This window comes from Oryctolagus cuniculus, chromosome 15 (assembly GCF_964237555.1).
Source record: "Oryctolagus cuniculus chromosome 15, mOryCun1.1, whole genome shotgun sequence".
Taxonomy (NCBI): Eukaryota; Metazoa; Chordata; class Mammalia; order Lagomorpha; family Leporidae; genus Oryctolagus; species Oryctolagus cuniculus.
In genome coordinates this window covers 36,708,226-36,731,745 of record NC_091446.1, presented here as the reverse complement: position 1 = coordinate 36,731,745, position 23,520 = coordinate 36,708,226, and the positions used below count along the sequence as shown (strand labels likewise).

Here is a 23,520-nt window from a genome sequence, read left to right as displayed (position 1 = left end):
GGAGGAGGCGCAGGTGTAGGGAAAAGGGAGGAGGTGGAGGGTTTGGTTGTTCTCTGGTCCCTGGCTCTCCCAAGGCAGCCCACTGGGTGTTAAAGCCACTCCAGCAGCTAAGGAGGCGTCGTGCAGACCCCGTAGTTTGCTGCAGCGGTGGAAGTCTCCAGGTTTGCTTCAGCAAGGAAAGAGCACTGGATCCGGAGTCCACGTGCTTGATGGCCACCATCAGCACATGCTGCATGAATGAACGGCCTAACAAACTCAAGCGCGGGCCTGACATCTACTGGAGTGACTTTGGTGGAGCCTCAGTTTCCTTCTCCGCCTACCACGGATGGTGCCCCGGGGGCAGCGGGAGACTCCACTCTCCGCGGCCTGAAGCGTGCACAGCTCCCGCCCTCCCCAGGTCTAGCGACCCGGCAGCTCTCCTACGCCCCCGCCCGGGCCGGAGCCAAGCGGGTGGCTCCCGGGAGCCGCGGCCAGGGCGCTGGGCCGGGGTCGCGCCGCCGGCGGCCAGGGCGGGGGCGGCAGCCGGGTCCGCCCTCCGCGCCCGCCTTCCCCACGCGGCCTGAGCCGGGGGGCGGGCCCGGCGCAGGCCGCTCCCCCGGCCGCCCGGCTGCCCGCGGCAGCGCTCGCGGGCTCTCACCCGGGGCGGGCGAGTTCTGGGAAAGCCCTGCCCAGGGCGGGGGCCCCCGCTGCCGCCCGCGCCGCCGCCGCCGCCGCGGTCCGGGCCGCGCGTACAGCTCGGCGGGCGCGGCGCACAGCTGCGCGGCCAGGCGGGTGCGCCCTGGGCTCTGCTTCCGAGAGCAGACCGGCCTGGTCCCCGAGAGCTCCTGGGCATCGGCTCTGCAGCCGATCAGAGGAGCGGCGGCCCCGGCGCGGCGAGCGACGGTCGCGGAGCGGAACTCCCGGAACGACACGGCGCTGGGGACAGCGGCGGGAGTGTCCAAAAGAGGACAGGTGAGGCCACGGCTGTGCAGCTCGGTTCCCGGGATCGGAGGAGGCTAGAGCGGGGCAGCTTCTCCGCTTGAACGCTGTGCACCCGCTGGGCAGCCGCCTAACTCCGCGTGCCTGGTGCAGGGGTGTCCCCAGCTTCCCAGGGGAGAGCCGAGCGGGCGGTCCCCGTGGCGGGGGCTGCAGGACGTCCTTTGCGCGCCCTCCTCATCCATCAGGTGTCCCTCCCGGGGCGCCGCTTCGCTTTGTGTGTGCAGGGCGGAGGTGGCAGCAGCAGGAGGAAAAAGTACTGGATCAGCTTTTTCGGGGCGGTTCCTAGCAAGCGTGTTTCAAGGAAAGTGCTCCAGAGACGGTTCCCGGAGGGAGTGCTGGACACTCAGTCCTAGCCAATACAGTGGTGGACCTGGGCCCACTCCAGCCGGTCCCTCGAAGAATGCCTGTGGCTTTCCCTTAAAGCCCTCCCGTGGTGTTAACAATTAAAAGACCCGGAGCTAGAAGTCTTCTGTCCTGCTGGTGTTAAGAGCGTGGTGGAAATTCGTGGGGTTTTACACCCGGTGTTTAAGCCACGAGAAACTTGATTCCACTGCCTCAAGCAATTATTCAGCATAAGGACGAGTCACGTTAAGGAGTGAGCTCCCCGAGTGGAAGCAGGATTCATTTCATCGCAGCTGCCCTCTGCCCAATTTGCCCGCAGGTGGGTCGTTCAGACCCCTGCAGGATCAGTGCGCTGCCCGGTGCTTGTTGTAGAAACCCGGGCTTAGGGTGGGCTGGGGACCTTCACACCGAATGGGCACAGTTGTGACCAAGCAACGCTGGCCACCCCCCCACCCCACCCCCAACCCACCCATTAAGAAGACTCCTTGAGAACCTGCCTCGGAAGGAGGAGGCAGGTGCATCCCGTAGATGTCTGTACAGGTGCACGGGGATTGTTATCGCAGGGAAAGGTGGGCTGTCTCCAGGGTGGTGTTTGCAGCCCTGCACACTTTGCTGAAGAATGCCTGGCATCTGGAGTCACCTAGAACATCCTCCTCCCTCTGCATGCCCCTCCTCTAAGACGTCTGCTCTAAACCCTAACTCTTCTTCAGACTGAACCTTGTTGCTGCTGACCTGGCCTTGCTGATTCCTGCAACACTTGCCCTGAAGGGGCCTTTCTGCTCTCTCCCTTTCAGGAGAGTTCTTTAGGGAGATGTCTTGTTTCCCCATTTACTGTGGCTCCTTGACACAGTGCTTGTACCTAGGCGGCTCTTTACAGGGGTCAGGATTAAACAATAAGACTTTGCTTCTACTACATGTATAGGAGGAAGAGATAATGTAACTGAAATGCATAACATTTTCCATTAGTACTGTTCCTTATTCACAGCCCCAGAGGGGGCTTTTTTTTTTTTTTTTTTTTTTTACAGGTAGAGTTATAGATAGAGACAGAGAGAAAGGTCTTCCTTCAATTGGTTCACTCCCCAAATGGCCGCTACGGCCGGCGTGCTGCGCCAATCCGAAGCCAGGAGCCAGGTGCTTCCTCCTGGTCTCCCATGTGGGTGCAGGCACCCAAGCACTTGGGCCATGCTTCACTGCCCTCTGGGGCCACAGCAGAGAGCTGGACTGGAAGAGGAGCAACCGGAACTAGGACCCGGTGCCCACATGGGATGCTGGCGCCGCAGGCGGAGGATTAGCCAAGTGAGCCACGGCACTGGCCAGGACATTGTTTTTACACCTAGGAGCTCTGCCTGATCCTTGTCTTTGGTCTGTGCCTTGGGACCAGGTAGGAGGTGAGATTGAGCTGCTGCTTTCAGAAGCTTCTTGGCTCTGCTCCAGGTTTGACCTGGGTCATTAAAAATCTGCACTCAAGTGGATGGTGGTGCAGCTGGATTCCAGTGCAGGTTCTGGTTTTCTTTTTTTCTCTTCTTAACCATTCTTAGTCACATTCTTTTCTGTGCTTTCGTTGTATATTTTGAAGCAATTTGTTTGATTCGCAGTTTGTCATGACTTTCTAAATGCATAAAGATTGAACAGGGGGTCTGCGCACAGTGGAAGAGTTGGGGAAAGCTGAGAACAGGTGCCGTTGCCCATGTCTGGGGAGAGGAGGCCTCTGCGCCGAGCAAGGCTGTTCTCCACATATGCGAGTGTGGGCAGTCCCAGCCTTCCACAAACACCCTTCCTGAACAGCGGCTTCAGTACTGGCTGCTTCTCCCTCCCTCTGCCTGGGCTGCTCGGTGTGCTGTCAATGATAGTAACACACATGGCGTCTCAGACCTGCTGGGTTCTGAATGAGAAGTTGGGAAGAAGTCACCAAAGGCAGTAACAGCTCAGAGTGTGAATCTGATGGAGCTGCTCCCCTTCCAACAACCAGTTGAGAACTTTGGCATCGAGCAAGTAGGGGTTGGCTTGGAGGGCAGGAGGGCAGGTGACTGGGTCAGGTGGTGCTCCTGGAGTAGGGTGAGGAAATACTGATGGGCCTTGGGGAAGCCTGTGACCCTGCTAGGTCCCAAAGAAGAGAATTGGAGATGGGGAGCTGTGACAAAGATATCAAAGATGCTCTTTGCCATTGGCAAACCGTGGGGCCTGGAAAGGAAGACAAAACTGTCTCCAGCATCGGGAGGTTCCATCTGCTCCCAGCATGCAGGATGCTAGCTTGTGGTTACTGATGATCTAGCTCGGCAGTGTTATGACTCAGATTTTCAGGCTCAGACTGGGAACCCAGCCCTCTACGGCTGCACTGTCCAACATGGTAGCCCCTATCACCTTATGGCTATTGACATTTAAGTGTAAATGGGTAAAAGTTAGCTACACTTCAAGTGCTCCATGACTACTACCTATGGCTAGTGGCCACTGCACTGGACTGTGGAGGTATAGAACAGTTCCGTTATCTCAGAAAGTCCTGCCCCAGAGAGTTGTTCCAAAGAGTTATTGATCTATTAGGCAGACTACTTCCCAAAGCAAGTTTTGTCATAAATTTTAGATTTCCTGCTTACAGTCTCCTTTTGTGCCAATTTAGGTGAAAATAATAATGTAGCCTGCTACTACATGCCAGGTACCATTCCAAGTACTTTACATCTGCTAACCCACTTAATTTTTATTTATTTTCATTTTACCTGAAAGACAGATTTCTGTCCACTGGTTCACTCCCCAAATGCCTGCAACAGCCAGAGCTTGGCCCTATGGGTGGCAAGGACCCAAGTACTTGAGCCCTTGCTTGCTGCCTCCCAGGGAGCTGAGTTGGAAGCAGAGTGGCAAACCAGGCACTACAGCATGGCATGTGGGCATCCCAGGGTGTGACTTAAGCTGCTCCACCAGATATTTAGCTCTTATGATATTTGGCAGTAAGTTCCAATGGTCTGTTACCCTCACCTGTAATTCCTAAGCCTAAAAGGCTCTGAAAACTGACAGTCTTTATTTTCTTTTCCTGCTGAGAGTTATATGTTTCCTTTAGAAATAACAGATATGTTGGATTCAGTGCTGTGTGGCCCTTCACCATTACAAAATCTAGAAAAGCGTTCCAAGCACTCAGATGAGGGAGTGTGGACTTGCATTATTATGCCCGTTTTGAAGACAGGAGAATGGAGACGCTGAAGGGCAAAGTAACTTCCATGGAGTTACAGCCAGAAAGTGGCAGAGCCAGCATTCGCTCCAAGCAGGCTGGCTCCAGGGTCCAGTCTCTTGACATTGTGCCATCCATCAATCTCAGGGCCCCTGACCCAAAACAAGTGACTGGCCCCTCTGTTTGTCTGGGTGAAACCTAATAGCTTCAACTCAGCTCATTAGAAGTTTTTAGCCAGGGCGATGGTTGAATTGTTTAGCGGTTGAGGTTCTGAAATGCTCTGGATAATCTACCGTAATAGGCATGCTTGGCCATTGTTTGGTTTGCCCCTTTTTACCATGTGCCAACCACACTTGGTTTTGAGCCGCTCTCTGAGAACTGGTAGGAAAAGAGGTCATTTATTATGGATGCTGTGAACCCTCTGGGCCTTATTGAAAGCTGTGGCCCACCAGGACCTGGGTATTGATCACTGTTGTGGGCTGGAGGGTGGGGGCTGTTTGGTCCTGGAGTGGACCAAGTGGAGCCACAGGTGGGGCTGTTCTGGTGACCCACCCGGGGTTTGAGCCTTCCTGCTGAGATTTCATGGGGTTGTGGATTGACCGGACTGTGTTGAAAGTCTCTCTGGGATCACTTCTCGGCCTTTTGGCTAAGATCAAGTGTGAAAGTCTCTCTGGGTTTGGGAGCTCTGCTGGAACTCCAAGGCTAAATTGGAGTGTTCCCCTTCCCTTAGCAGGTGGTGGCAGGCCCGCATGGCCTCTTCTTGGTGTTGTGGTCAAAACCTGCATTTCAAGAAACTGTTGAGAATCCCGAAGGTTTCTCTGGGAGGTCTGAGAAACTTGTGGCTGCTCCAGCGACTGTGTGCACATTTCAGCCTGGGCTCACAGGAACCCTGTCTCAAGGTTATCAAGGTTTACAGCCCAGTCCCAGACATTCTCTTGGTCAAATATAAAGCCCTGGGAATCAAATTGACCTGAGTTTACATAGGCTTCACCACTGTGAGCTCTACAACCTTAGGCAAGCAAGGGACCTTTTGTAAATCAGGGCCTATGTGAGATAATTCAGCCAAACCCCTTTGCGTAACACATATCACATGTGCAAAATGCTAGCTACTAATATTGTTTCTTGGCCTCGGTCTCGCCTATGTGCAAGGTGTGTGCGGGAGGCCACATAAAGGCCTCCAGAGGACGTCCAGGTCCCATTGCCTGGGACCTGTGAGTGTGTTACTTTATGTGACCAATGGGGCTTTGCAGGTGTGATTCAAGATTTTCAGATGAAATGATCCTTTATTACCAGGATGGGTCCAGTCTAATCATGGGGGGCCTTAGAGGGAGACAGGCAGGTCAGAGTCAGTAGCAGGAGGTTGGAGTATGGGAAGGAGTTGGGAGCCAAGCCTCCAGAAGTTGGAAAAGGAGAGAAAATGGCTTCTTCCCTACAGCACCCAGGAGGGACTCAGCCTGGCCAAGCTCCAGGACTGTAAGATAGAAATTCTGTTATTGCCACCACTAAGTTTGCGGCCATCTGTCTCAGCAGCCACAGGAGTCTAGTGCATGGTGGAAGACAGAAGGGAAAGCGGGCAGGAGTGCAATGAAGGCATCCAAATAGATGGCAATGAGCTTACGCTGCATGAGCACTTTGCCTTGGGTGCTGTGCTGAGTCCTTTCTCACCACCACCTTCTGAACTAGAGATGCAGATGGGGAAACCGAGGCTCTGAGCAGTTGAGTTGTTTGCCTGAGGTTTCTCAGCTGGTCCATGGTTGGCTGGGAGGTGAGTCTGAGCAGCCTGGCGCTCTGAGCTGGGACCCACACTGCTCCTAAACTGCTGGAGCTGACAGCGTCCAACACCGAGCGGTACCTTGGTGAGTGTGAGGAAAGGCTCTGTTTGAATGGGGAAGGAAGAGGGCTGGGTGGTGCTGATTCTTCCCCCCCAAACCCTGGCTGTTGAGGACGTGGTGGGCATTGCTGCTCCCATCCCTGGCATTGCATCTGGCCGGCTCGCAGCGGGAGGAGCCTGCTGTGGGAGCCCTGCCTGCGTGGGCCTCCCTCTGCCTCCCCACCTCTGCTCACCACAGACCGCTGGCCACCTCTGCCTGTTGATTGGATTTGCCTCATTCCTGACTCTTCCCCCTCAGCCCCGAATTCCACCCTTTCTGGCCCCTTGGTATTGAGACTTGAGCTGGTTAGTGTCAGGGTGAGGGGGTGGTATTTTTTTTTGCCTTTCCTCTGATTTCTCTGGCTGGTGTTGATGTCCCAGCTGGGCTGCTTTGGCCTCTCCAGCCCATGTTCCCAGTGAGATTGGTTTGGACCACGGTGTTTTCAAACCATGCTCCAGGAGTGTTTGGGGCCTCTGCAGGGAGAGGGAAGTGCATGGGGAATGAAAAGTTCAGCCCCACTGTTGCTTCTTTGTTTTAAGTTTCAGATTTTGCATGAAAGGAGGGCTGGATTGTTAGGGAGGCAGAAGGAGTGGTGTTTGTGAAGAATAAAAGTCAAAGCACTATGCATAAGTATGATCTGTGGCCCGTGAACTTGGATGTGTGCAAGAAATAGACCTCTGTATTTTCCCCAATTCCTTTGTTCAAGTTTGGGATCTGGAGCCAGCCTGGATTCATTTACATCCTGGCTCTGCTATTTATAATCTGTGTGACCTTGTTGGAGACACTTGGTCTGTTCGGGTCTAAGGATTCCCCTCCCCTGCTCCCTGGGTGGTGGTGTCACACCTCTCTCCTTGCCTGGTTGGCATGCAAATGCCCACCATCCCTGGCTGCAGGTGACTTCACAGGCAGTGACACCAGGCTGCTCCTCATCACCTCCCTGAGGTCTCACTGCTTTCTGCCAGCAAGCAGGCCACAGATATTTCTTGTTTCCTCCCTTGCCCCTCACCTTGTAGGAGAAGGGATGGGGAGGGAGGGCAGCGGAGGCCCAGGGGTCCTGCCTGCTTCTGCTCAGTCTTAGTACCCTCGAATCCTTGGTTTATGATAGTCTTAGTACCCTTGAATCCTTTCCCCTCTGCCCTTGAGACTGCAGTTGTGAAAACTAAAGCCGGAGACTCACAAATCCATGTCCCTCCATCCCTCCCCTAAGGCGGTGGGCACAGGGCCCCTTGCTTCAATGAGGGAAGAGGACGATACCCTGGGGAAAACAATAAAGACAAACAGGGTGGCTCATCTTGCCAGGGCTGTTAGTCCAACTGGACCGGCCGGGGTCTTTGTGTGATGTTTGACCTAACCTGTTGTGTGTGCCTATTTAGTGATGGCTTTGCTCCTGGCTCTGTGGCTGCACGGTGGTCCCACATGATAGGTGCGTCATCTATAAACATAGTGAAAGCTCTCCTTCATGATGCTGATTGTGGTTGCACAAGTTTGATGTTCGAACAAAACTTAGCCAGCATCCGTGTGTTTGTGCCGCTTGGTAGGAAGAGCTACAATATAATGATAAAGCAGCGAGGCTGCTGTATTCGGAATTAAGGAAGAGGCAGAAGCAAAGAAAGACTCTGTTTTGATGACTTCATTTTAAGTTTAAACTCTATAATATTACTGACTATGGAAAATCCAGGGAATGGAAAAAAATCATTTGGGAAAAATGCACGTGACCAAGTACATGCTATGCACATCCAGGATTAAAATATCAAATAACACGGTTTAATTTGGATACCCCTTGAGTTGTTTGAGGAAGTTTCAATTTAGTTGTTGTTCATAACATGAAATCAGATTTAATTGATGACCATATTTTTACCGGTGAAATGTTTCTCTGGAAGAATTGAAGCCTTAATATCAGCCTGTTTTGTCAATCTCAGAGAGGTGGATACAATTCACAGAGCTGAAATACTTTTGGCATGAAAGTGTATCGCTTTTCCCCTCTTAAATGCAGAATGAATTTGGATGACAGAGCTTGTGCTTTTCTGTTAACTGCTGGGGTCTGAGCCCATTCACTTCTCTGCTGCTTAGCAGGCGAATTCATCCCTACCTCAGCCTGATTTACGAGACTTGAGGTTTTTCTTTCATTGTGGCTTGGGCACAGCGTTAACAATTACAATGGGAGGGACTGGTAAAGCGAGAGGTGGCTGTGGAAGAAATAGGCTCAGTTATTATTGCATTCAAGAGAGGAAGACAGGCATTTCTTGAGCTATGCAGGGAAGCTGCCTACGTTTGCAAAGGAACTCCTCAAGTGCATGTCCTGCACCAGCAGTGCAGCCTAGCAGTAAGGCAGCTGGCCTGTTGCCTTGTGCCGGAGCTTGGATCTTGGTTTTTGACTGCCCTTTGCTCTCCGGGGGGTGGTTAGGGCTTCTCCAAGGCCAAGTCAGAGGATGGCTGACAACAGGTGAGGGGTGTTCCTGTGGCAGCAGGCACACCCAGATCTAATCAGTCACAGAGGATAAGAGGGGGGGCTTATGGCTGGCAGTGCTGTGTGTTCCTAATGGGCTATCACTGTCTAAGCAGTGAGGTCTAAAATAGCCCCCTACTTTGGAGATCCTACTTAGAGAAAACTCTTCAATCCAAAACACAGTTTTAACTATGAAAAGGCTATATTTTATCTTTTAATGATTCGTGCAGATGTTATCCATCTGCTTATGATTTGATATATTGTATCATCTAATAGAACTGAGAACTAGAAAGACGGGGTCCAAGTTCACTTTTTTTTTTTTTTTTTTTGTTTTTAGAATTGAAGGAGCAGGTCCCTTGAGAGACTCAAGGAAGAGCTACTCTGCTGGGGAGAGGTCGAGCTGGGACGTCTGTTGTTCCCAACAAAATTGAGACCGTGCCATAAATACATCCTATACAGTTTTGGATTCTGCAGTCCTTGTTGAAAATTCCACCATGAAGATGCTCTCAAGGCATCAAATGTTTCCATTTCTTGATTTAGCCTTCTTGTGGGTCTGTGGAAGCTTGCACAGTCCCCTTTTGTGGGAGGAGGGTTTGGTTGTTGGTCCGTCCTGGTGGAATTTTGTCTCTTTAAGTAACTCCATTGTCCAGATCACTAATTTATCATCTTCCACAGAGTCCTAGAAGTGGAATTACTAGATCAAAGAGGGGAGTGTTTTTTAGACTCCTGGTGCATATTTCCAAAATGCTCTCCAAAAATATAGCAATTTTGCTTTTTTTTTTTTTTTAATTTGACCGGTAGAGTTACAGTGAGAGAGAGACAGAAAAAGGTCTTCCTTCTGTTGGTTCACTCCCCAAATGGCCACTATGGCCGGAGCTGTGCCAATCTGAAGCCAGGAGCCAGGTGCTTCTTCCTGGTCTCCCATGCGGATGCAGGGCTCAAGCACTTGGGCCATTCTCCACTGCACTCCCAGGCCACAGCAGAGAGCGGGACTGGAAGAGGAGCAGCTGGGACTAGAACCCGGCACCCATATGGGATGCTGGCGTCGCAGGCGGAGGATTAACTAAGCGAGCCACGGCGCCGGCCCAAGCAATTTAGTTTTACTGATTATCTAGTCGAGTGGTCTTTCCAGGCGGTATCATTGTGAGGCATGAGGTTAATGGTATCTTGTTATTTTTTTTTTTGCAAGTTTAATAAGCAAAACTTGGCATTTCATAGCTTAGATGTGCATTTCTTTGAATAGTGGGGAAACCCACTTTTTATGTATTTATCATCAATTTGCCTTTTCTTGGTTAAGTATTGAAGACATGTTCTTTGTGCATTTGTCTTTGTCTTTTTTTAATGCCTTTTAATTAAGGATTTAACATGGCTTGATCATGTGTCTAGGCAGGTATTTTCCCATCTTTATCAGTTGATGATTGTTTTTTCTAACTGGAATTTTTTCCTTATTCTAAAATAATACAAGTTGCTTTTGGATATTTTGGGAAATAGAGAAAATCACAATACAGAAAATGTATTACTTCTACCTTCTAGAGTAATACTGGGGCTGGCATTGTGTCACAAAGAGAGTTAAGCTGCCTTTGATGCTGCCATCCCATATGAGCACTGGTTCGAGACCCAGCTGCTTCACTTCTGATCTGGCTCCCTGCTAATGTGTCTGGGAAAGCAGTGGAAGTTGGCCCAAGTATTTGGATCCCTGCCACCCACGTGGGAGACCTAGATGAAGTTTCAGGCCCCAGCTTCATTCTGGCTCAACCCCAGCACTTGTGGCCATTTGGGGAATGAACCAGTGGATGGAAGCTCTCTCTCTCTCTCTTTTTTCTGTCTCTGTCTCTATCTCTTCTCTCTATAACTTTGCCTTTTAAATAAATAAATCTTTAAGAAAAAATTTTTAAAAGTAAAAACAGAGTAATTGCTAACATTTGTATACTTTTCTACATTTTTGTGTTTTCTCCCAAACTGGTATCATGTTCACATTTTATAATTTGCTTTTGCACCTAACGTTGATCGTCATAATTAAGTGGATTGTTTATTCATACTGTATGTAACTGTTCATTAAATCATTTTAAAGTGTTTGCCATGCTTTCTAATGTATGGAAAATGTGAGTTTTTGTGTGGCCTGATAGAACTCTGTCCACTCTGGTGAGACTTCCGTGACCTTTACCTTCGTAGTCTATCCGCTTTCTTTGATTAACTATATTTTCATACTTACCTTCAGCTTTGTATCTGGAATCAGCTTTGTGTGAGTACATTATGAACTAAAGACTGAACTTATTTTCTGAATAGTTAACTAATTCTCCCTGGATTATTTATTGAATAATAATAGATGCTTCCTAGTTGCATATTGTATATTCTAAGGTCAGTTTAAGTCTGTGGTATCTATCTTTAAATTTTCTTTTTAAAATTTATTTGAAAGGCAGAGTTACAGAGAAGGGGGGGTGGAGATCAATCTTCCATCCCCAAGTTCATTCCCTAAATGGCTGTAATGGCTGAGATGGGCCAAGCTGAAGCCTGGAGCCAAGAGCCTCTGGGTCTCCCACATGGGTGCAGGGGCCCAAACACTTGGGCAATCTTCCACTACTTCCCCAGATCCATTAGCAGGGAGCTGGATTATAAGTGGAGCAGCTGGGACTTGAACTGGTGCCCATATGGGATGCTGGCATAGTAGGTGGCCGTTTTACCCGCTGGGCCACTTTGTGGGTCCCAGTCTAAATTCCTGTATGAGTGTCACACTGTTTTAGTTCTGTTGGCTTTATAACCTATATTAATATCTCACAGGACAAATTCTCTTCTATTGTATTTATCTAAACCTTGCTTGTTTGTTTATTTATTTATTTTTTTTATGTTTGACAGGCAGAGTGGACAGTGAGAGAGAGAGAGAGACTGAGAGAAAGGTCTTCCTTTTGCCTTTGGTTCACCCTCCAATGGCCACCGCAGCCGGCACATCGCGCTGATCTGAAGCCAGGAGCCAGGTGCTTCTCCTGGTCTTCCATGTGGGTGCAGGGCCCAAGCACTTGGGCCATCCTCCACTGCCTTCCCGGGCCACAGCAGAGAGCTGGCCTGGAAGAGGGGCAATCGGGACAGAATCCGGCGCCCCGACTGGGACTAGAACCCGGTGTGCCGGTGCCGCAAGGCGGAAGATTAGCCTGTTGAGCCGTGGTGCCAGCCGCTTGTTTATTCTTACAAATTATATTTTGAAATATTTTGTCAAAATCTCAGAAACTCATTGTAATTCTGGTTGGGATTATAATAAGATTCTCCATTAATTCAGAAGTAATATGTTTATGGTATTTAATCTTGACTTCCTGGTATGTTTCTTGCTTTACTCTATTTTTATATCTCTGAGTTAAGGTTTATAGAATTCTCAATTGATATTTCTTCCTCATTGATTTCTAAATTATTTACATTTTTATTTAATCTACCTGTGTTTTTAGTGGATTCTCCTGGGTTTTCTAGGTGGGGAATTCTGTCCAAAATAATTATTTCTCTCCTTTTTTTTAAGGGACAAAAATCCCCTCTTTTTTTTTTTTTTTTAAAGATTTATTTTATTTGATTGAAAGAGTTAGAGAGAGAGGTCTTCTATCCACTGGTTCATTCCCCAGATGGCCGCGACAGCTGGAGCTATGCCCATCCAAAGCCAGGAGCCAGGAGCTTCTTCCAGGTCTTCTGCATGGGTGCAGGGACCCAAAGACTGGGGCCATCTTCCATTGTTATCCGAGGCCATAGCAGAGAGCTGGATGGGAGGAGGAGCAGTGGGGATTAGACCCGGTGCCCATATGGGATGCTGGCACTTCAGGCCAGGGCTTCAACCCACTGTGCCACAGCGCTGCCCCATGATTTCTCTTTTAAATCAAATTCCATAACATTAATAACTAAGAGTGAGGATAATAAGTATTTTTATTTTATACCCAATTTTAATGGAACTAGTTTTTATATTCACTAGTAAGTATGATGTTGGCTTTTAGTTTACTTTGAAGAAGTAGTTTTGTAGGCCTGGGTTTAAAAAAAAGGAAAGGGAGTGGAATTTTATCAAATACTAAAAAGGCCATCTTTGCGATGTTTGCATGCTTTTGTCACATTTGACCTACTGCCGTGTTATGGCAAATTTCTCAGCATTAAACTACATTTGCAATCCTGTTGCGGCACTTTGCTATCACTTGGTGAACAAATTAAATCTCTAAAATAGAGATACTCATTTAGAACCCATTTAGACTTTATATCGGATTTAAAAAAAATAATAGCTCTACTTGAACTAGCCACAGTCATCAAAGGCCAGAAGTAAAATTAGCTTGCTGCTCATGAGTGTGCATAGATTGAATTCCGGGAGACCCCTTGTGCTTTCCTGAGAGTGACAGGGGCAGCTTCAGAGTTGGAAAGGCACTAGGGACTCTGGTCACATAGGGCAGAGTAACAAGAATAAAGTGCACAAGGTGGGCTGGTTCATCCCGGCTTGTGCTCTTAGAAAAAGTTGCAGAGTGGATGGGGCAGCCTCTGGATTTGCCTTTCCATGAAGTGGGCATGGAATGCCTGGTTTATTTTCACTGGGGACACTCATTCCTGTGTGCCCCTCACCAGACACGCAGGTTGGAGCTCTACCGTTAGACCACTGGGCACAGCCTGAGGGTTCCAGACCCCAGTGTGTTAGCTTCTTCAGTACTGTAACAACACATCAGAGGCAGGCTAATGAGGTTCATTTAACTCGTAGTTGCTAAGGTACAAGCTCTAGGGACCCCATCTGGCCATGGCCTTTTTTGCTGACAGTTCCCAGGTGACACAGAGCATAGGGTTACAAGAGACAGGCTACACATGTGTCTGCACCGCTCTCTCCCTCTGTTTATAAAGCCAGCAGGACTCAATCTTGGGGACTCCACCTACATGGCCTTATCTAATCCCAACCACTTTCCAAAGCTGCTACCTCTAAGCACCGTGGTTCGATTACATTTCTATCCCCTTAATATTGTTAACATATAATTTTGGGGATTGAACATCTGCCTGAGTTTTGGGGGACAAACCACATTCCAACCATAGCATGGACCTCCTTTTCTGGAATGAAAAAAAAAATGTGAAGTAGCAAACTGAAATGACAAAACTGGGGCAACCTCATTTCCTTAGATCAACCCAATGTCAAGTTGTAGTTTTGGTGAAAGGGTTAAAAAATGTGTTTCTAAGGCCCATAGAGAAGAGGAAGCAATTGTAAAACTTAAACAGTTAAATGGCAGATACCTTTTAGTTTGCATTTAACAGTGCATATAGGACTCAGCAACAGACCCAAAGATGGAGGTGTTGTGTGGGTGTCTTTTGTGGGGTGTTGAGACTCTGAGTCTCACACAGAAGGAGGCAGTTGGTTGTCCTCTCTCCTTAGTCTTCTTCATATTTGTTCCACTTACACATCACCCCTCATGCCCTGCCTCCTTGTTTTTTCCTATCATTTTCTTTTTCCTCAAACATCTTTTCTCATCCATTCAACACTCATGCATTGTACAGTCATTTTGAGTCACTCCAGTTTGCCAGGCGCTGTGCTGGCTGATGGGGACCCTGATGACCTCTCAGCTCTGCCCACCTGAACTTACCTGAGCGGGATGATAAGACAGGTGAGAGCCTGGCAGTTTGTGTAGTTTGGGAAACAAGATGTTGCTATTTCTCTCCCTTTTTAATTATTTCAGACGTTTATTTATGCAGGGAAGGGTAATATGAAACACTGTAGGTGAGGGTTCCTTGATAGATTGTAAATTTTGATGATATTTTGTTAAAGGGACTGGCTTGGTTACACCTCTGAACCTTGACTCATGGGAAAGAACCTTCTATTGCTGCTCCTTGGTTGGTTTCTTTTGTACAATTCCATCCTCATTTCTAACTTTCTCAAGACATTTTCTTTCAATTTGAAGAATTCTAGAAGCCAAGGGCTGCTGGGACCAAGGCAGCACATTCCAAGGAAAAAGAATGAATAAGGAGAGGCAGCGAATTCTCACCTTGTGACCAGTTTTATTCAGTGCAAAGGCCCAGGGGAGAACTTGGCAGAACGCCCAGGACATTGGATGCTGTTGCATTGAGGAGGCTGTTCAGGTTCGGCCAGAGTAACTAGGTGACAGAAATGCTCTACTGTTGATTTATTGCTTAGTTACTCTTTTTGAAATTGAGTACTGTGGTTGGTTCTATAGGGAGGAGATCTAGTATGTTCCTAATTCCATACCCAAGATTAATCGTCAAAGATCATTGAAGATCTTACTGTTCAGTTAGGGACCCAGGGCACAAACATCTGGTAATACCTGTGTTCCTAAGTCTCAGGGTGCCTTGTCAGGAGACAGAGCTCTGGGCTGGAGTTCCCTGATGTAGAGCAAAGGGCTTGAACAAGACAGGCGTGACTAGGTGAGATGATGGAGAGGTCTTCCTTCCTGGGGAAGAGAGATGCACCTGTAGCCAGTTTCTGCACCGTGGGGAGTTGGTTGGCCAGGTGGGCAGGTCTCCTTGGAGGCCCCATCTTTCCTGGCTCCCTGCACAGGGACGTTGCAATCCCTCAGTCTTTTGACATCCACTTCCACGAGTGACACCTTCCCACTGCTGATTCCAAACCTCTCTGCAGCCCAGCCCTCTCTGCAGAGCCAGCTGCCCACGTGGCATCTCCCCAAGATCCTTGCCCCAAACTGAACTCCGTCTTTCCACAAACCTATTTCTCTCATGTCCTCCATCATAGTGAATAGAGCTTTGCTCACTCCACTTGCTGGGAACAAAATCCTTGACCCTCCGAGTCCATGGTTTTCTAATGCTGGAGTTGCTGTTTCCCAGACCTCTGCATACTCTGCTACCTTCCGTCTTACTGTTTGTCTCCTCGGGGGAGTGTGTGCTCCACCAAGCCAAGGGCACGGGTTGTTGTTGACTGTTCACTGCTGTTATTGCCAGCCTTCATGCCATACTGAGCCTGCAGTAAAGATACTCAGTAATTACATACCGATTGTACAAATGGAAATTTATGTCCTTGCTACCGCCTAAATCTCTCTCAAGGCAGGCAGGCCTGGATTTCATCCAGCTTTGTTGTTTCCTGGCTGGTTGGCTGGGTTGAAGCTGTTTAAAAACACTGATTTTGAGATAATCTCTGATTTACAGAGTAATCTATGTTTAACTTCTGAATCTGCAAGGTGGTCATGATGATGGTACCTATTTCATAGCATGGTGGTGAGGATTAAATGACATAGAGCAGGTGAAATGGAGTACTGTTTGTCACGTGGTGTATCTTGTTAGAAAGGTAGGTTTGGAGCTGGAATGCGGACAATCCTTGATGCAGATTAAGAGGTGAGTGCTCTTTTAGAGGGTTAGAAGCCATACAATATTCCCACTCCATGGTGGAAAACCGTGAACTCTGGAATCAACTGATAGGTTCAAATGAAAATTCTACTGCTTAATAGTTGTGGGGCTTTTTACAAGTTACCTAGCCATTCTCAGTGTCAATTTCAAAATCTCTAAAATTGGGATCATAATATCCCCTACCAGGGGTTGTTAGAAGGTGGTAAATGAGACTGTCTCTGAAAAACATCTAAGTTACTTTCTTTACTATAGTGATAAGCCCTGGGTTCCCTTGGAAAGAGAACTATACTCAGAGCCTCCTTCTTGGCCCAGTCACTTTAACATTTCTATCAGATACTTGGACAGAGTATAAAGACCTGGTTTCCCAGATTTGCAGATGACTCAAAGCTGGGAAGACAGTTAATACGATGAACTATGGAATGGGGCTCAAAATGACCTCACCAGGCTGGCATGTTGGCCCCTTTACCTACTGAGACATCTAGTAGGGGCATCCAACCCGTCCAGGACAAGGAGGCTTGAAGGTGACCCTGCTGGTCCAGGTGTTGTGTGGAAAGTATGTTGGGTCGGTGGGAAGAACCTTTTAGAAAAATCGCCAGAAAGAATGTGACAACTGATGGAATATTTGAGGGCGGTCACTGTGTAGGTGAAGAGGGCTAGAGATGGCTGGGAGATGTCTCTTCCAGCTTCCAGGGAGAAGAGGCACCTGTTCATAGGAAAGAGGAAGTTAGCCAGAGGAACCGCTTTAGGAAGGGGGGGCGGGCAGGAACCTGGGAAGTCAGGGCTGCATCATGAGGGAGAGGGTGTGTGTCTGGAAAGAGGTGTTTGGGAGGCACCCACATGGAAGGGGTGGTTGGAGCTGGGGTGGGAGGGGATCTGATGGCCAAGGCGTGGCCGGTGCTATTCAGGACCATTAGCATTGTTGGCTCCAGCCTGAGATAAGCCGGATAAACAAACCCTTACCCACATGCTGCCTTCCTGGTGCCGTTTAACTCAAGAAAGCAAAGGTCTTCAACAGCAAAAGTCTCCCAGAGTAATCTGATATTTTAAACAGTGCTTGTAAATTCATTTTTCATTAAACAATAGGTGAAACCATTCTTGTTTGTGAAGAATATAAACACTACAGGCAGAGCAAAAGCCCCATTAATCCCATCTAATCCTTTTTTCCCTAGAAGTAATCACTGTTACTTGTTTTGGTGAATATTCTTGCAGACTTTCCTTAGCATTTATACAGTTGCGTAGGCACAGACATATACTTATGTGTGTGCTGTTTTATATAAATAAGGTCACACCATGTTTTGTTCAATTTATTTTTTAAAGTAGTTATTATTTTATTTGGAAGGCAGATACACGCACATATGCACACCCAGAGATCTATCATCTGCTGGTTCATTCCCAAATACATGCAACAGCCAGGGCTGGGCCAGGCAGAAGCCAGGCGCCCGAACTCAATCTGGGTCTTACCGTGTGGGTGGCAGGAACCTAAATACTTCAGTCAACACCCGGTACCTCCCAGGGTGCGCATTAGCTGGAAGCTAAAAAGGAGAGTGGAGCCAGGACTTGAACCCAGGCACACTGATATTACAATTGGCCGTCTCAAGCAGCGGCTTAAAACTGCTGAACTAAGTGTTTGCCCCTATTTTTATTTTTTAAAACTGTTCTGGAATTATTTCCGTGTAAAATGATCCAGATCTGAGTTGTCAAAGCAGCAGTACCTGTTTTCCAGGGTGTGAATGTACCACGTTTTATTTAACCATTCATCTATTCATGTAGTCAACCTTGTTTTCAACTTGTGTACCTGTCCCTCCCACATGCGGTAGGATCCCCTGTGGTGATGGCTCCCAGGCAGCCCCATGGTGATAAGAGCAAACATCTCGCACTCCACATGCACCGTGCTGCAGAGCCTGGGTGTTCCATAGCTTAGGTGCATTACCTGCGATTTTCATTTAGGATATGTTGAGCTGTCCATGGGTTTACCAGGACATAATCCCGTTGGCTGCTGAGAGAGGGATCTGTACAAGGTTTCAGATTGTCACCTGGGAGCCTCTGAAAGTGTATCCCCACGTGAGAACCTGGTAGGCTCCTCTGTATTTTCCCGAGTGCGTGGGATTAAGGCAGCTCCTGTGTGGGGCAGGTGGGAAAGGAAATGCAGAGGCCCCTGCATTTACTGTGGTCGCCTTCTTGCCGGCCTGAGGGTTCCTTCTCCTCTCCCTCTCCTTTTCCTGCATGAGAATTTCGTGGAAGACACCAGAGTCGTCCTTATACTTGTCTTCATTCCTGCCGCTTAGGGCTCAGGGACGGCCCCACTGGGCCGAATGGCCTTCTCTTGTTCCGCTCCGTTCAGCAGGGACGCGGCAGCTGCGTGGCTCGGCCAGGCTGGCGAGGAAGCTGCAGCAGCCCAGGGTGAGGCTGCCTGGCCACAGCTGCAGGGCAGTTCTGAGTCAGTGACACAGCCCGTGTTCTCCTGCACGTGTGACGAGGCTGCCTGGGAATCTCCTCCCTTGGTATCTCTGGCCAGTTCCCGGGGCCCAGCTCCTCCCAGCTCAACTCCTCCCTGCTTGCTGCCCAAGGAGGTCAAGTCTGGTTTGCCTTTTTAGTGTCACCTGTTTCTACTTCCAGCCAAGCCCGACTCACCCGCTGGGTCAGTGCCTGGTCTCAGGGTCTGCTCACAGCCTGTGGGAGAGCGGCCACGCCCCCTTCTCTGCATGCATCTCCCAGAGAAGTGCTTTGCCTGCCCGCCTCCCCCACCCCCCAAGCCATAAATGCCCGGTGCTTCCGCCACTGGGAGTGCCCTGAACACGATGTATGGTCTTTCTGTCCCAGGCCGGCTGCTCACCCCTCCCATCTCTCCCTCCTCGTTCTTTAAATCCCGTGTAGGTATCACTCATTCTGGAAGGCCTGCCTTGCAGTTCCCCTAGGCGAGATCCAGCGAATTGGAGTTTGCCGGTGAGTGTGTGCCTGCCCTGCTCCAGTGTGACAGTCTCTGGCATCTGTCTCTCCCGCTGGGGGTGGGCCCAGGACTTGGGCTCTATAGCAGGCACCCGGTTCTTGCTTGTTGAACCTGGGTCCCCTGGGTGGGAAGCACCTCCGTGATTCTCCCCCTCACTTTGCCAGCACCGTCTTCGTTGTCTTTGTTATTTCAACCTGAAAATGAGAAGACGCCTTGAGAGGCCTCACCTTGTGCTACTGTGTCTGCATCCTGTTTGCATGGCCTGCTGCACCATTTTTTAGATTCCAGACAAACCTATGCCTACGAGGGCAGCAAGGGGAGGGGGGAGTGAAGAAAGGCACCCCCTGTGCCATGGTCATCACAGAAGGGGGTCTTTGAGGCAGGTGTCCAGGGTTTTCTGAGCTGCCCCTCCCCCACTCCCAGGTACTTCACCGTGCGTGTGGAGTACCTTGGCATGCCTGGTCCCTTATGACCTTTCCTACAAATCACCTTGAGGATAGAAAGAACAGATTAGACGGAGTGAAACAAATGAGGCTGACTCATTCCCTTAGCTTGCAAATATTTATTGAGCTCCTACTATGTCTCCGGCCAGGTTTTGAGAACAGTGCAGGGAACCAAAGCAGCACATTCCCAGCGCTCAGGAAATTCTAGTTCTAATCGGGGGAGGGGGGTGGGGGGAACAAAGTGGCTGTATAAACGTAAGAAGCAAACTTTCTAGCAATGGCACCTGCTAGGAAGACAAGCAGGCTGTGTGACATTACAGAGTCACGGGTGGGCGGGAGCAGGAATAGCCTCTCTGAGGGGGTGACATTTGAGCTGAGATCAGAAAGCTGACACCTGTGGGACTCACGCAAGTCCCAGGGTGGAGCTGGCACTGGAACCCTTAAAGAGGACTCTTTCTCCCTCAACTCTTCTCTTCCCTCTCCGCCATGTTCAGGGACATCCGTGAGTTATCTCATGGACAAGAAGATGATTGATGAAATTGTAGCCAGGCAGGGGATAAGGTGTGGTACAGCATGTTGGGAACTCCTCTGAGCCCAGACCTCGTGCCCTCAATATGCAGCCAGCTCGCTGACTTGGAAGAGGGCACGCCTGAGGGCCAGCTGGGTTTTTTAAGCTTCACCTCTCTCCCCATCAGCAGGAGGGAGTGTGAGAGACACCTTCCCGCCCCGGGCAGCTGAGGGGTTAGCATCCTGCCATTTTAAAATGTGTAGAAGTTACCATCTCAGCCGTGCTGAAGTGTCCAGCTCAGTAGCAGTAGGTACCTTCAGAGTGTTGTGCTTCCGTCGCCACATCCATCACCCCACACGGGAACCTTGTATCCAATAAACGGGAATTCTTTCAAAGCCCCCGACGGGGCATAGGTGATAGATCCCAGGGAATGAATGCCATTTTCCAAAAGCCTCTCCCCCAGTAGGTAGTGTTTCGTCTACCCACGCAGTAGCTTGGGGTGCAGAGCCAGAATCAGCTGGTGGTGGTGATGGTGGGAGGATAGGTGCCTGTTTGTTTTGATTTGTTTTGATTTATTGGAAAGGCAGAATTACACACACACACACACACACACACACACACACACTTCTTCCATCTGCTGGTTCACTCCCCAAATGGCCACAACAGCCAGAGTTGGGCTAGACTTTTTCAGGTCTCCCATGTGGGTGCAGGGGCCCAAGCACATGGGCCATCTTCTGCACTTTCCCAGGCACATTAGCATGCAGCTGGATGGGAAATGGAGCAGCTGGGTCTTAAACTGGGGAGTGGATAGGATGCCTGCATCACAGGCGTTGGCTTGGTCCATTATGCCACAACGGCTGGCCCCAAGGTGCCTGTTAAAAAATGCAGAGCTCCTCTCCCCTGCCCGAGTCAGAGTCTCTTGGGCTAAGCACCTAAGCCTGTGTGTGCCTCCCATAGCTCCCGCATGCCTCTGATGCTAATGGAAACGTGCAACTTGCTGGTCTCAGCTTCATGGGGAGAACAGGCCGGATGATTACCAGGAGGGGATGGGGGGTGAGGGCGTGGGACATGTCACAGAAAAGGCTGCTCCAGGGAGGCAGCTGCCTGCATTTGAATTTCCACTTCAGCTTCCCAAGTGGCTAACTGGCTTCAGTGTGCTTAATTGGCCTGCACCTTGGTTGTTTCATCTCAAAATTGGAAATTGTGATAGTGGCCGCACCTCACTGCCATTGCTGTAAAGAATGAATGAAATACACGCGAGGTGCTCAGCCCCATGTTTCTTGCCGGGAGTAAGATACAGTGCTTGTCATATAGAGATAAGGCGTGTCCACCCTGCGCCTGGTAGCTGTGTTTTCTTGCGGAATTATTGGTAAACTGGAGCAAGGCTGACTCCTTCAGGAGTACTTTACCTTTAGCTGTTATTCCATTGCAGAAAAATAACCAAAGTTTCTAGGATAGGAAAGAAAAAATGCCTGGAGCAGTTGAAGGTTGGAATATTTTTTTTGAAAAGTTTTCTCAGAGATGGATTCAGATGGCGCTGGTAAGTGATTAATAGTAACGCTTGCATTGTTGATCTGTAGGAAATAATTTTTAAAAAATGAAGTTGTGGTGCCTGTTCCAGATACTTACTACCACTCCACTTGGAAATGCAGGCAGGCAGGGTTGTCTGAAGAATGTTCTGGATGTTTGGAGCTGCACTTGTTTGAGAGAGAGAGACTCCTAGATGCTGGTCAGAAATGTTTCCCAAATGGAATGTGGCTGGGCAGGAAGGAAAGTGCAGGGGGACTCGGGCGTGGCAAACAGGACACAGATCTGGAACTGAATAGCCGCACTCAGGGGCTGGACCTGTGGGCGAGACCACCCGGCCTGAAGTGGTGTCAGCTTGGAGGAGAAGCTGGTGTTGTTCAGCTCAGCCTGAAATGCAGTTCTGTTGGCCTCAACTAAATATAAACTATCACCTAAGCATACCAAATATCCCTTGGATACATACCTGTTAGACCCATTAGTTTTATGGATCATTTATGCTCGGCGGCTGGCTCAGGGTCTGGCACTGAGTAGGTGTTTAAAAATTTTTGTTGAATGAGTAGATGAGGGAATTGTAGTCTTTGGTCAGTGAACCCTTGGAAGAAAGGCAGAGAAAACTGGAAGCTGTTAGAAAGGATGAGGCAATGTTTACAAATAGATAAAACAGGTGGGATTATGGGTGATTCAGAGGGTCAGGGCCACAGGAGTTTCCCTGCTGTCTGTCTTTTAAAAATAACATTTTGAATTTTGGGGAGGAGATGACTGATGTTTGTAGAGATTCCATTAGGTCCAAAAGTTATTCATTCAGCAGCATCATATTACCTTGTTGTAGTTAGACAATGTGATATGCTGTCTGCAGAAGCAGGGTTAAAGCATACATATTTCAGTGCTGTGAAAGATTTATGCTCATGGGGAAGAAACTGGAAGTTATAACAAAATTAGGATTATGATGTTATTTTTTATGTATCAGAATTTTTTTTTTAATTTTCTTTTTTAAGATTTACTTATTTGAAAGGCAGAGTGACAGAGATCTTCCATCTACTGGTTCACTCCCCAGATACCTGCACCAGGGCTGGGCCAGGCTGCAGCCAGAAGCCAGGAATTCCTACCGGGTCACCCACGTGGGTGGCAGGGACTCTTCACTTGGGCCATTATCTTCTGCTTTCTCAGGCACATTAGCAAGAAGCTGAAAAGCCAGGACTCAAACCAGTACTCTGTTATAGGATACAGGTATCCCAAGCAGTGGCTTAATGCACTGTGCCACAATGCCTGCTCCTCGAATTTTCCCCAGTACATATGTATAACTATCATAATCAGAAAAATATAACGTGTTGTTTTTTAAAACGTTGGTTTAGAATATGGCACGCCACTTTTGCCAAAGTTTGCTTTGTTTTTTCTTCATTTTTTTTCATCCTAGCACCTATAAAAATTGCAACTGTTATTAAATATTATTTAATAAGACACCCAAAGTGAACTGCACTTCCCATACTTCCTGTCCTTACCAAGTATAGCACTTTCTGTGCATCCTACACCTTCCAAGTCCTGGAATTTTCCACACCATCGCCCTGTTCTCCCGACCTGGGCATCCCCCAACCTCTGTGGGTACTGCCACCTCCTCCCTCCACCAGAACCTCTGGAAAGGCCTGACTACTGACAGTGAGGTCAGAGCAACCCTGCTCACTTCAGATGGTGGACTTGGCAGACAGCTCTGTGTGTTCTACTTGGGGTTACACCATCCTGAAAACCAGCACAAATCTCAGGGCTCCGACTTGCAGATGAAACCAATTAGGAAACAAAGCAAAATCCCCAAAGCTGGTTTGCTTCAGTTTTCCTTTCCATCAGGTGATGAATGTGAATTGTACTGCTTCGCCCCTTTGGCCGATGCTTTCTTAGTGGCAAATCAGAGGCATAGCTAAAAATGAATGTTGAGTTTTAATGAGCTGTCCCTATTTGCATGTGTAGCTGTTCCCCAAACAAGCTATCAGAATGACATCAACTGCTTGAA

General features: G+C 48.8%; 1 protein-coding gene across 13 annotated transcripts in view; it reads left to right on the top strand.

Annotated features, from left to right (window-relative positions):
- The first annotated feature begins 713 nt into the window (after positions 1-713).
- The window catches only part of PLCE1 (phospholipase C epsilon 1), a 352,529-nt gene continuing 329,722 nt past the window's right edge, over positions 714-23,520 (top strand). For 12 of the 13 annotated variants that reach the window (XR_011382357.1, XM_070057584.1, XM_051823417.2 and 9 more), the window contains exon 1: positions 714-951. The gene's annotated coding sequence lies outside the window, so the exon portion shown is untranslated. The remainder of the gene's footprint in view (positions 952-23,520) is intronic. The other variant, XM_070057579.1, reaches the window with a different exon arrangement.